This window comes from Rhinopithecus roxellana, chromosome 5, assembly GCF_007565055.1.
Source record: "Rhinopithecus roxellana isolate Shanxi Qingling chromosome 5, ASM756505v1, whole genome shotgun sequence".
In the NCBI taxonomy this organism is placed as follows: domain Eukaryota; kingdom Metazoa; phylum Chordata; class Mammalia; order Primates; family Cercopithecidae; genus Rhinopithecus; species Rhinopithecus roxellana.
Window position 1 is genome coordinate 49,130,940 of NC_044553.1, and position 9,812 is coordinate 49,140,751.

Sequence of the window (9,812 nt, forward strand, 5' to 3'; positions counted from 1 at the left end):
GCGGGGCAAGGTGGCGGGCGCCTGTAGTCCCAGCTACTCGGGAGGCTGAGGCAGGAGAATCGCTTGAACCCGGGAGTCAGAGAGGTTGCAGTGAGCCGAGATCATGCCACTTGTACCACTCCAGCCAGCCCGGGCCACAGAGCCAGACTCCGTCTCAAAAAAGAAAAAAAAAAAGTAAATGAAAACTGGAAGAAGGAAAGAAAAATGTTGGCCAGGCACGGTGGCTTATGCCTGTTAATCCCAGCACTTTGGGAGGCCGAGGCGAGAGGATCACTTCTTGAGCCCAGGAGTTGGAGACCAGCCTGGGCAACACAGCGAGAGACCTCGTCTCTAAATTAAACCAAACCAAACCAAAACAAAAGGCAGGAGGAGGCAGCAGTGAGCAGTGATGGTGCCACTGCACTCCCACCCGAGTGACAAGAGCCTGCCTCAAAAAAGAAAAAACAAAAAACAAAAACATGTGCCCCTGGTGCCATAACGAAAAGAGACATTTCCCCTTCCTTTGAGGCGTGAGTCTCTGCTTTTTGAGACAGGGTCTCTCTCTGTCACCCAGGCTGGGAAGCAGTGGCCTTATCCTGGCTTACTCTGCAGCCTCGAACTCCTGGGTTCAGGCGGTCCTCCAGCCTCAGCCTTCCTCCTCGCTGGAACCACAGGTGTGCGTTACCACACAAGGCTAACTGGCTAATTTTAATTTTGTTTTGTTTTGTTTTGATAGAGACGGTGTCTTCCTATGTTGCCCAGGCTAGCCTCCAACTCCTGGGCCCAAGCGATCCTTCCGCCTCGGCCCCCCAAATGCTGAAATTACGGGTGTCAGCCACCATGCCTGGCCTACGTGAGTCATATTAACAGCTAAATAAGCCTCTTGCCAGTTTTACAACCTACGAAGGTTTACCCTTGAGGGCCTTGAAGCCACCAACTCAAAAGGTAAATATCAAGGAAGATAGTGTCCCCCATCTCCTTTCTATCTCTGGGAATGTACTTGACTGGTTGATGGATATTTATTTACTGGTCTTTTTTCTTTCTTTCTTTCTTTTTTTGAGACAGAGTCTTGCTCTATCGCCCGGGCTAGAGTGCAGTGTCATGATCTTGGCTCACTGCAACCTCCGCCTCCCGGGTTCGAGCGATTCTCCTGCCTCAGTCTCCCAAGTAGCTGGGGTTACAGGCGCGTGCCACCACGTCCGGCTAATTTTGTATTTTTAGTACAGACGAGGTTTCACCATGTTGGCCAGGCTGGTCTCAAACTCTTGACCTCAGGTAATCCGCCCTCCTCGGCCTCCCATAGTGCTGGGATTACAGGCGTGAGCCACTGCACCCGGCCTCTATCTCTGGGAATTTAGCCTAGGTGGCTGGCTTCAAGTTATCACTACCTACTTGTCATGGAGGTTAACAGAGGCTTTATTTTCCCTTTGGCTAAAGGCAGTTAATAACACAGCTGACCGCTCCAATTACCAGTTGAACTGAGGATGAACTGTGTGTAGCAAATGGTGCTAAGTTTCTTTCTTGAGGACAAATTCTTGACAACATGTATTTTAGGGCTTGCATCTGCCTACCTATGTAAAGGGGTGACATTTCTTGGGGCTATAAACGGAATTGTCGGCCGGACGCGGTGGCTCACACCTTCAATCCCATCCCTTTGGGAAGCCAAGGCGGGAGGGTCACTTGAGCCCAGGAGTTTGAGACCAGTCTGGGCAACATATGGAGACTTCCTGTCTACTTAAAAAAAGAAAAGAAAAAAAAAAAAGAAAAAAAAGAAAAGAAACATTGCAGTTCTGTATCCAGAAGTCCCAGAGTCTACCATTGATTTCCTCAGCAGTTTGTCCAGGCTGTCTCAGAATTTACTGGCATAGATCCAGGAGCAGATCAAAATTCTGCCCAGGTCTTAGTCCACCTTTGTCTCTGCTCTCTTACTGACTATCCAAACTCAAGTTAGGCAAAAAGTGGTAGGGTAGGCTGGGAGTGGTGGCTCACGCCTATAATCTCAGCACTTTGGGGGGCCGAGGCGGGGGCAGATTACCTGAGGTCGAGACCAGCCTGACCAACATGGAGAAACCCCGTCTCTACTAAAAATACAAAATTAGTCGGGCCTGGTGGCGGGTGCCTGTAATCCCAGCTACTCGGGAGGCTAAAATAGGAGAATCGCTTGAACCCGGGAGGCGGAGGTTGCGGTGAGCCGAGATGGCACCATTGCACTCCAGCCTGGGCAACAAAGAGCGAAACTCCGTCAGAAGGGAAAAGGAAAAAAAGGTATACTCGGAAAAGGGTCACTCTCTCTCTCCTTCCACTCTGTTCCCCGTCAGTCGGCCTGGTAAATAATTTCATCAGTTCTGGTTTATCAGGCTTGTATTTCTTTTCGCAAGAAGAAAAACACACTTTTTTTGCAAGAAGAAATAGACACAGGATGGCATACTACACATACCCTTTTTCACTTTACTTTCCTCACTGTACAACACGGTCAATGCGCCATACCTAGGGAAACCTAGATAGAGGTCGAGCGAACCCTGCCCAAGACCCCAAGAACAGCATCAACGAAAATGTAAACATACTAGACACCACTCGAGGCCTGACTAGCCCAAGGGACTGATTTTCCAACAGTAAAGACAGGATATCAAACGACTCAGTCCAACTTTGAACTTCAAACTACAAAATAATATTCATTTTAACTTGAAACGTCAGAGTAGATGTCTCTCGGTCCTCATTTTTCCAAAGCTGAGCCCAAACTCGAGCCCTACTCTGACCCGGCGCTGGGTCACTCCGAGGCCAGGCAGTGTGGCCGCGTTCTCTCTCTGGTCCTCTCGGGTCTCCCTTTGAGGTCCCAGACCCGCGGCCGCGTGTCCATCCGCGCGCTCCCAGCACCCGAGCGTGCCCCACCTCAGCAGGTCTCGCGTCAACCAGGAGGAGAGACTGGAGCACCGGGGGCGTCCCGCGGCAGTGGGGGCGTGGCATATGCAAATATACAGCGCACGCGGAGCCTGCCGGTCCCGCCCGGCCTGGGACCTCACGTCCCACGCCACGACATCGGGAGTGATTTCGCGGTGGTTTTCCGGAGCGACGAGGGTGAACGAGGGGATCTTGAAGGGGAGCGGGGGCTGAGGTCGCGCGAGGGAAGTGACCGTTTCTAGAGTGTGGCGGGCATATAGGAGTGAGTGGACACAAAAACCAAACCAGCTTTTAATTGGCGGGGAAAGTATCATGGTCACGAAGGTGGTTTTCCCAGGGAGGAGGTTTCATACCGTACGCTCAGTGTGTGGTGATTTCTGCGATTTCCGCAAATGGGGGGCGACTCGACTGCGTAATTTGTGGTAGTGGGGGACTGTGTTCGCCCTTTCTTTAGGTCATTGGTTGTTTTTTAATGAGATATTTAGCTGATTTCTTGTTTTTTCGAGTCTTGTAGAGAAGCGGCTGTGGTCTCCGTTTTCCCGGTTGCGGCTGGTGGAGAAGGTGGTTTACGACAGAGTTCTTCTAGGAACCTAATTTCTTTGTCGGGCCGTGGTAGAACTGACTTACGGCAGAGTTCTTCTCAGAACACCTCATTTCTTTGTTTTTTCTTTGAGACGAAGTCTCAATTTGTCGTTCCGTCGCTCAGGCAGGAGTGCAGTGGTGCGATCTCGGCTCCCTGCAGCCTCCGCCTCCCGAGTTCAAGCAACTTCTGGCTCAGCCTCCCGAGTAGCGGGAAAGACAGGCGAGCCGCCACGCCCGGCTAATTTTTGTTGTGTTTAGTAGAGACGGGGTTTTACCATGTCGGCCAGGATGGTCTTGATTTCCTGACCTCGTGATCACCCCGCTTCGGCCTCCCAAAGTGCTGGGATGACAGGCGTGAGCCACCGCGCCCGGCCTCTTTCTTCCTCCCCGTCTCCTCTCTGTAGTACTTAGTACCTTGCTGCTTAGTAGTAGTGTGGCCCTCGACCAGCAGCTTCAGCATCACCTGGCACCTTGGAGTGACTCACTTAAGAATGCAGACTTGGCCGGGCGCTGTGGCTCACGCCTGTCATCCCAGCACTTTGGGAGGCCGAGGCGGGTGGATCACCTGAAATCAGGAGTTCGAGATCAGCCTGATCAACATGGAGAAACCCCGTCTCTACTAAAAATACAAAATTAGCTGGGCGTGGTGGCGCATGCCTGTAATCCCAGCTACTCGGGAGGCTGAGACAGGAGAACCGCTTGAACCCGGGAGGCGGAGGTTACAGTGAGCCGTGATCGCGCCATTACACTCCAGCCTGGGCAACAGAGCAAGACTCCGTCTCAAAAAAAAAAAAAAAAAAAAAAAAAAAAAAAAAAAAAAGAGTGCAGACTCTTAGGCTCCACCTTCGCAACATCTACTGAGTCAGAATGTGCATTCAGAATGTCCGCGGCGAAGTTTAAGAAGCACTGATCGAACATGCTGTATGTTTTAGTTTTCTGAGTTTTCTGTCTAACTTCACCCACTTGGAATGTAAGCTCCAGGTCAGCGATTCTTGCCTATTTTGTTGACTGCTCCATCCACAGGTGACTAGAAAGCTGCCTGGATTTTTTTTTCTTTTTTGAGACGGAGTCTGGCTCTGTGGCCCGGGCTGGCTGGAGTGGTACAAGTGGCATGATCTCGGCTCACTGCAACCTCTCTGACTCCCGGGTTCAAGCGATTCTCCTGCCTCAGCCTCCCGAGTAGCTGGGACTACAGGCGCCCGCCACCTTGCCCCGCTAATTTTTGTGTTTTTAGTAGAGACAGGATTTTGCCATGTTGGTCAAGCTGGTCTCGAGCTCCTGACCTCAGGTGATCCGCCCACCTGGGCCTCCCAAAGTGCTGGGATTACAGACATGAGCCACGGCGCCTAGCCTGTATTTACCCTTCTATTACACATATCCCAGGGGTGCTGAGGTCTGAGAAGGCTTGGGCATAAGGGTCTTAAGATAGCAAAATGGCAACATTATAATTGGAGGAAAGGTCCATGTCAGGATGGTGGCCCTGAACATCAGAGTGTCTTGTTTCCTCCTGGGGACATGTACAGAGGCTGTCAGGAGACCTTAAAAGCATTCATGAAAAGCCTCCTTCCCTCCCTCCCTCCTTTTTTTTTTTTTTTTTTTTTTTTTGACGGAGTCTTGCTCTGTCGCCCAGGCTGGAGTGCAGTGGCGCCATCTCGGCTCAGTGCAACCTCCGCCTCCCGGGTTTAAGCAATTCTCATGCCTCGGCCTCTCGAGCAGCTGGAATTACAGGCACGAGCCACGACGCCCGGCTAATTTTTTGTATTTTCACCATGTTGCCCAGGTTGGTCTCCAACTCCTGGCCTCAAAGTGATCCGCTCGTCTCGGCCTCTCAAAGTGCTGGGTTTAGAGGCGAGTCACCGCGCCCGGCCCATGAAAAGCCTTTCTACATGGCTGTTCTGACCAGTCTTGCGTGGTCTCTCAAGGCCGTTAGCGAGGACCCAAACTGTTCTTGAGGGCCTTGTAGTCCGGCCTTCACTGTCATGCATGACACGCCTGCTTCTCTTTGGGAGTGGGATGAGTCAGTTCTAGTCCTTCCAGAAGATCCTGCTGCCAACAAGCCCAGCACCTGCCTGGGTGAGATCAGCAGCTCCCGCGGACTCGATCTCCCCGTAGGTGGGGACGCGGGGAACTCAACCCTGACGGGTTCTTCCTAAACCTCTGAGCCTATCCGGCTTGCCTGTACCAGGATTAATTGCCCATACATACTCTGTCGTTTCTGCTAGCGGTTAACAGATCCTGGGATATTTTCCCCAGGGGCCTAGTCCACGCCCGAGAAAGCTGTTCTGGCTTTTTTCTCTACACACCCCAAACTTGCAGGAAAAACGCGGCTTTGGCCTGGAAAAGCAGGAGATCGTAACGTTTCCAGGCAAACCGGTGCCAAAGGCTCTTCCCCGGGCGGGCGAAGAAAAAAAGACGGGAGCTCTTACACCCATATAAAGAGAAGAAAAGCTTCAGCGCAGCAACATTTTGCAGGCTAACGCAGCGTAACTGCGCAGTTCGCCAACCTAGGGAACCAACCTGGCTGGGCATGTTTGTTAACCTCTCGAACACCAGGAGAAAGCGCGAACTCAGTCTCCCACTACCACTAAACCATGCAGTCGAGTGTGCCACATTTAGGGAAATCGCAGGGATCAACACATCCCGCGTGCAACGAATAAGCCTCACCCTGGGAAAACCACCTTCATGATCATGGTATTTCCTCTGGCAGGTAAGTGTGAGTTGTCACTCCCGCTTTCTCTCACACCCTCGCGCCCACTACACTCTAACACACGGTCACTTCTCTCATGCGGCCCCAGCCGCCTCACCCTCTCCAGCCCCCTCGCTCCCCCTCGCCGCTAGGGAAAATCACACCGGCAGCACTCGGAAATCCGCGCGGGACGTGGGGTCCCAGACCGAGCGTGACCGGCAGCCTCCGCGCGCCGTGCTCATCTGCATACGCCACGCCCTCGCTGGGGGGACGTCCCCGGCGCTCCGGTCTCTCCAGCTGCCTGCCCGGGGACCTACTGAGGGACAGGCCTGGGTGTCTCCGGGACTGGGTGGGCGCAAGTGGGGACGCGGCCGGGAGTCTGGGACCTGAAAGGGAGACCTGAGAGGACGAGAGAGAGAGAGAGACAGACACAGAGAGAAAGAGAGAGAAGAAGTGGGGGGAGAGAGAGAGACAGTGACAGAGAAAGAGAGAGAGAAGAAGACGGCGAGAGGGAGAGAGCGAGAAGAAGGGGGCGGGAGAGAGAGAGAGAGAGAGGGAGGGAGAGAGAGAGAGAGAAAGAGGGAGAGAGAGAGAAAGAGCTTGCGGCCGCACCGCCCAGTCCCCGAGGGACCTAGCGTCTGGGCCGGGCAGGGCTCGGGTTTGGGCTCACCTTCCTCTCAGCAAAAAGCACGTTTCGGCCCCTTCTCTTCTCGCCAGCCCAACAGAAGTCTTCCCCACAGGACATAACTATTATGAGGTTCCCCTCCTCCCCCCCGCGGTTAAACATTAAGCACTAAGATTTCCCCAAGCAGCTTGACAGAACATCGTTTTCCTTGAGCATCTTCCCTGGTAGGCCTGTCGGAAATGACTGTAACTAACATACGCGGCGACGAAACCTAGGAGAACCTAAAGGAGGGGGGGCCGGGTGGAGTCGGGGGAGAATCAAGCCTCTTACTTTGAAGGAAAAAAAGTCAGGACAAAGGACAAAGTTGTCCACTATGCAAACCGTGCGTGCACTGGTCGAGTTAAGTGTATAACGCTGGACAACAAACCGTTTTTAAACACTTGGGAAAATCTGTAAATACACGGTTATTATTATTTTATTGTTGTTGTTGTTGTTGTTGTTGTTGTTATTTTTGAGACGGAGTTTCGCTCTTGTTGTCCAGGCTGGAGTGCAGTGGCGCGATCTCCCCGGGTTCCAGCGATTCTCCCGTCTCAGCCTCCCGAGTAGCTGGGATTACAGGCACCCGCCATCATGCCCGGCTAGTTTTTTTATTTTAGTAGACCAGGCCGGTCTTGAACTCCTGACCTCAGGTGATCCGCTTGCTTCGGCCTCCCAGAGCGACCGCGCCCGGCCGGTTTTTTTGGACAGTCACCTGAGAACTTTCTTCTTTACTACTTCTCCCATTGAGAAGTAGAGCCCAATTCCCCTCTCCTTGGATCTGGTTTGGCCATAGTGACTACCTTCCACAACGGCATTTGGCAGAAGCGATGTCCAGGGGCTCCCGAGGCTGGGTGGGAGGCATCCTTACAGCTCCAGAGGCATCTGGGTCTCCGGGAATCGTCTTGGAGGTTTGCGCCGCCATGGAAGAAGGCTGACTACACAGGCTGCCGTGTCGTGAGGAAGCCCGAGGCTTTGTGGAGAGAAATGCATGGAAACAGTTTCATTCCCCAGCCGAGACCCTAGGTATCAGGGAGCAGAACATCAAAACTGCGGACTTGGGATAGAAATGCATGATCATTGTTGTTGCAAAGCCTTTATGTTTTGAGGGTGGTCTTTTCGGGAAGCAATAGAGAAATGGAACGGGGAGACGGACAGTGAGCAGACAAGTAATATGAAGCAGAAGGGGGAAAAACGTGGACCACGGGTTAGAGAAGAGGGCATGGAGAGAAAAGGCTGGGGTTGAGGGCTTAACATGTTAGACAAGGGGGTCACGGAAAGCCTCCCTGCTTCTCTCTGTTTGCTCCAAACTCTTGCTTCTCTTTGCTTGCTGGGCATCAGCGCATGGAATCCCCAAAGGTCACCCCACAGTGGCAGCCTCAGCTCCAGTTTACGTGTCCTGTTACAAGTCCTAGGACCACCACCAACTCTCTAGACTTGTTTGCTTTTCTTCTAATGTAATACACACACACTCACACACACACTTTTGAGACGGAGTCTCGCTCTGTCACCAGGCTGGAGTGCGGTGGCACAATCTCAGCTCACTGCAACCTCCGCCTCCCGGGTTCAAGTGATTCTCCCGCCTCAGCCTGCCGAGTAACTGGGACTACAGGCGCCCGCCTCCAAACCCGGCTAATTTTTTGTTATTTTTAGTAGAGACGGGGTTTCACCGTGTTACCCAGGATGGTCTTGATCTCCCGACCTCGTGATCCGCCCCCCTTGGCCTCCCAAAGTGCTGGGATTATAGGCCTGAGCCACTGCTGGCAGCCAAAGTTGTTTTAAAATTTTTCTTAGTGATAGGATCTCGCCTAGTTGCCCAGGCTGGTCTTGAACTCCTGGGCTCAAGCAATCTTCCCACTTTGGACCCCCAAAGTACTGGGATTACAGGGGTAAGCCACCGCACCCAACCTCAATCTTCTTGTGATCTGTTATGTTGACAACCAACACAGCTACTTAGTGGTTGATGGGTGGACAGTGTATACAGCATGGACACACTGGGCAGAGGCGTGACTCAACGTTCCAGGTAGGACGGCAACAGATTTCATCACGCTGCTCAGAACAGCATAAAATTTAAAACATAAATCGTTTCTGCAGTTTTTCATTTAATGTTTTCAGATTTCAGGTAACTGCTGTAACTTGAAGAAAAGTGAAACTGCAGAAAAGGCAGGACCACTGGACTGCTGCTTTCATTCTACGCCCACTTTTTAGAGTGCATTCCCACAATAAGCACTCTAACAATGTAAACCAGGGGCCGAGGGATGCACCTTCCACTCTACTTCCTTCCCCAGAAAAGATCACCTTGGTACAGAATAGCAAATGGTTAAAGTGAAACACTGTATAGCTTTTGGCCCTATACTTAGTATTTCTTAACATTTACACAGCGTTTTCACATTTCCAAAGCACAGTACCAACATTTATTAATCCTCACAACACCCCTGTGAGGTAGGTCAATATGTCCCTTAGAGTAGAAAACTGAGGCAGAGGTCAAGCAAACCTGCCCTGGGCCACAGAGCCGCAGATGAAGGGGCTAGACCTGGATCCAGAAGCTAGGGCTCTTGGTCCTGCATTCATCCACTGGTGGACATCACATGGGCTTATTTTTACCAGTGAAGGTTATGTGAAGGACAAAACGCACTCAGCCAGCAACGGAAAATCAACAGTTCAAACAGCACTGGGGAACATGTCAGTTAAAGAGACGAAACACTGATCAGCTCATGAATGAGGCAAGAGAACATGCTGCCGAGGAAGTGTGGAATCATCACGACCAGGGACTAGACCAAGAATGGGCACTCAGGAGGGTTCAGGAAAATGTAAACAAACTAGGAACCCATCCAAGGGGTGACAGGCCCAAATCCCTATGGTCTCCAAATGGTAGAAAAATTAGAAAAAGATAGTGGAAAAATCCAACCACGCAACCTAACTTTAAACTAGGAATGACAGTAAAGTTCATTCACATTAGAAAGGCCGACAGTGTTTGTAATATAACTACTGGCGGTAGTATCCTAT

General features: G+C 51.8%; 2 non-coding genes across 2 annotated transcripts; one reads left to right on the top strand and one right to left on the bottom strand.

Moving 5' to 3' along the window:
• The first annotated feature begins 3,164 nt into the window (after positions 1 to 3,164).
• Positions 3,165 to 3,331, top strand: LOC115897961. The gene has a single exon (XR_004057734.1). It is a non-coding gene; the product is annotated as a U1 spliceosomal RNA (small nuclear RNA).
• A 2,678-nt stretch (positions 3,332 to 6,009) lies between these two features.
• On the bottom strand, positions 6,010 to 6,174 carry LOC115897917. The gene has a single exon (XR_004057691.1). It is a non-coding gene; the product is annotated as a U1 spliceosomal RNA (small nuclear RNA).
• Positions 6,175 to 9,812: the final 3,638 nt, after the last annotated feature.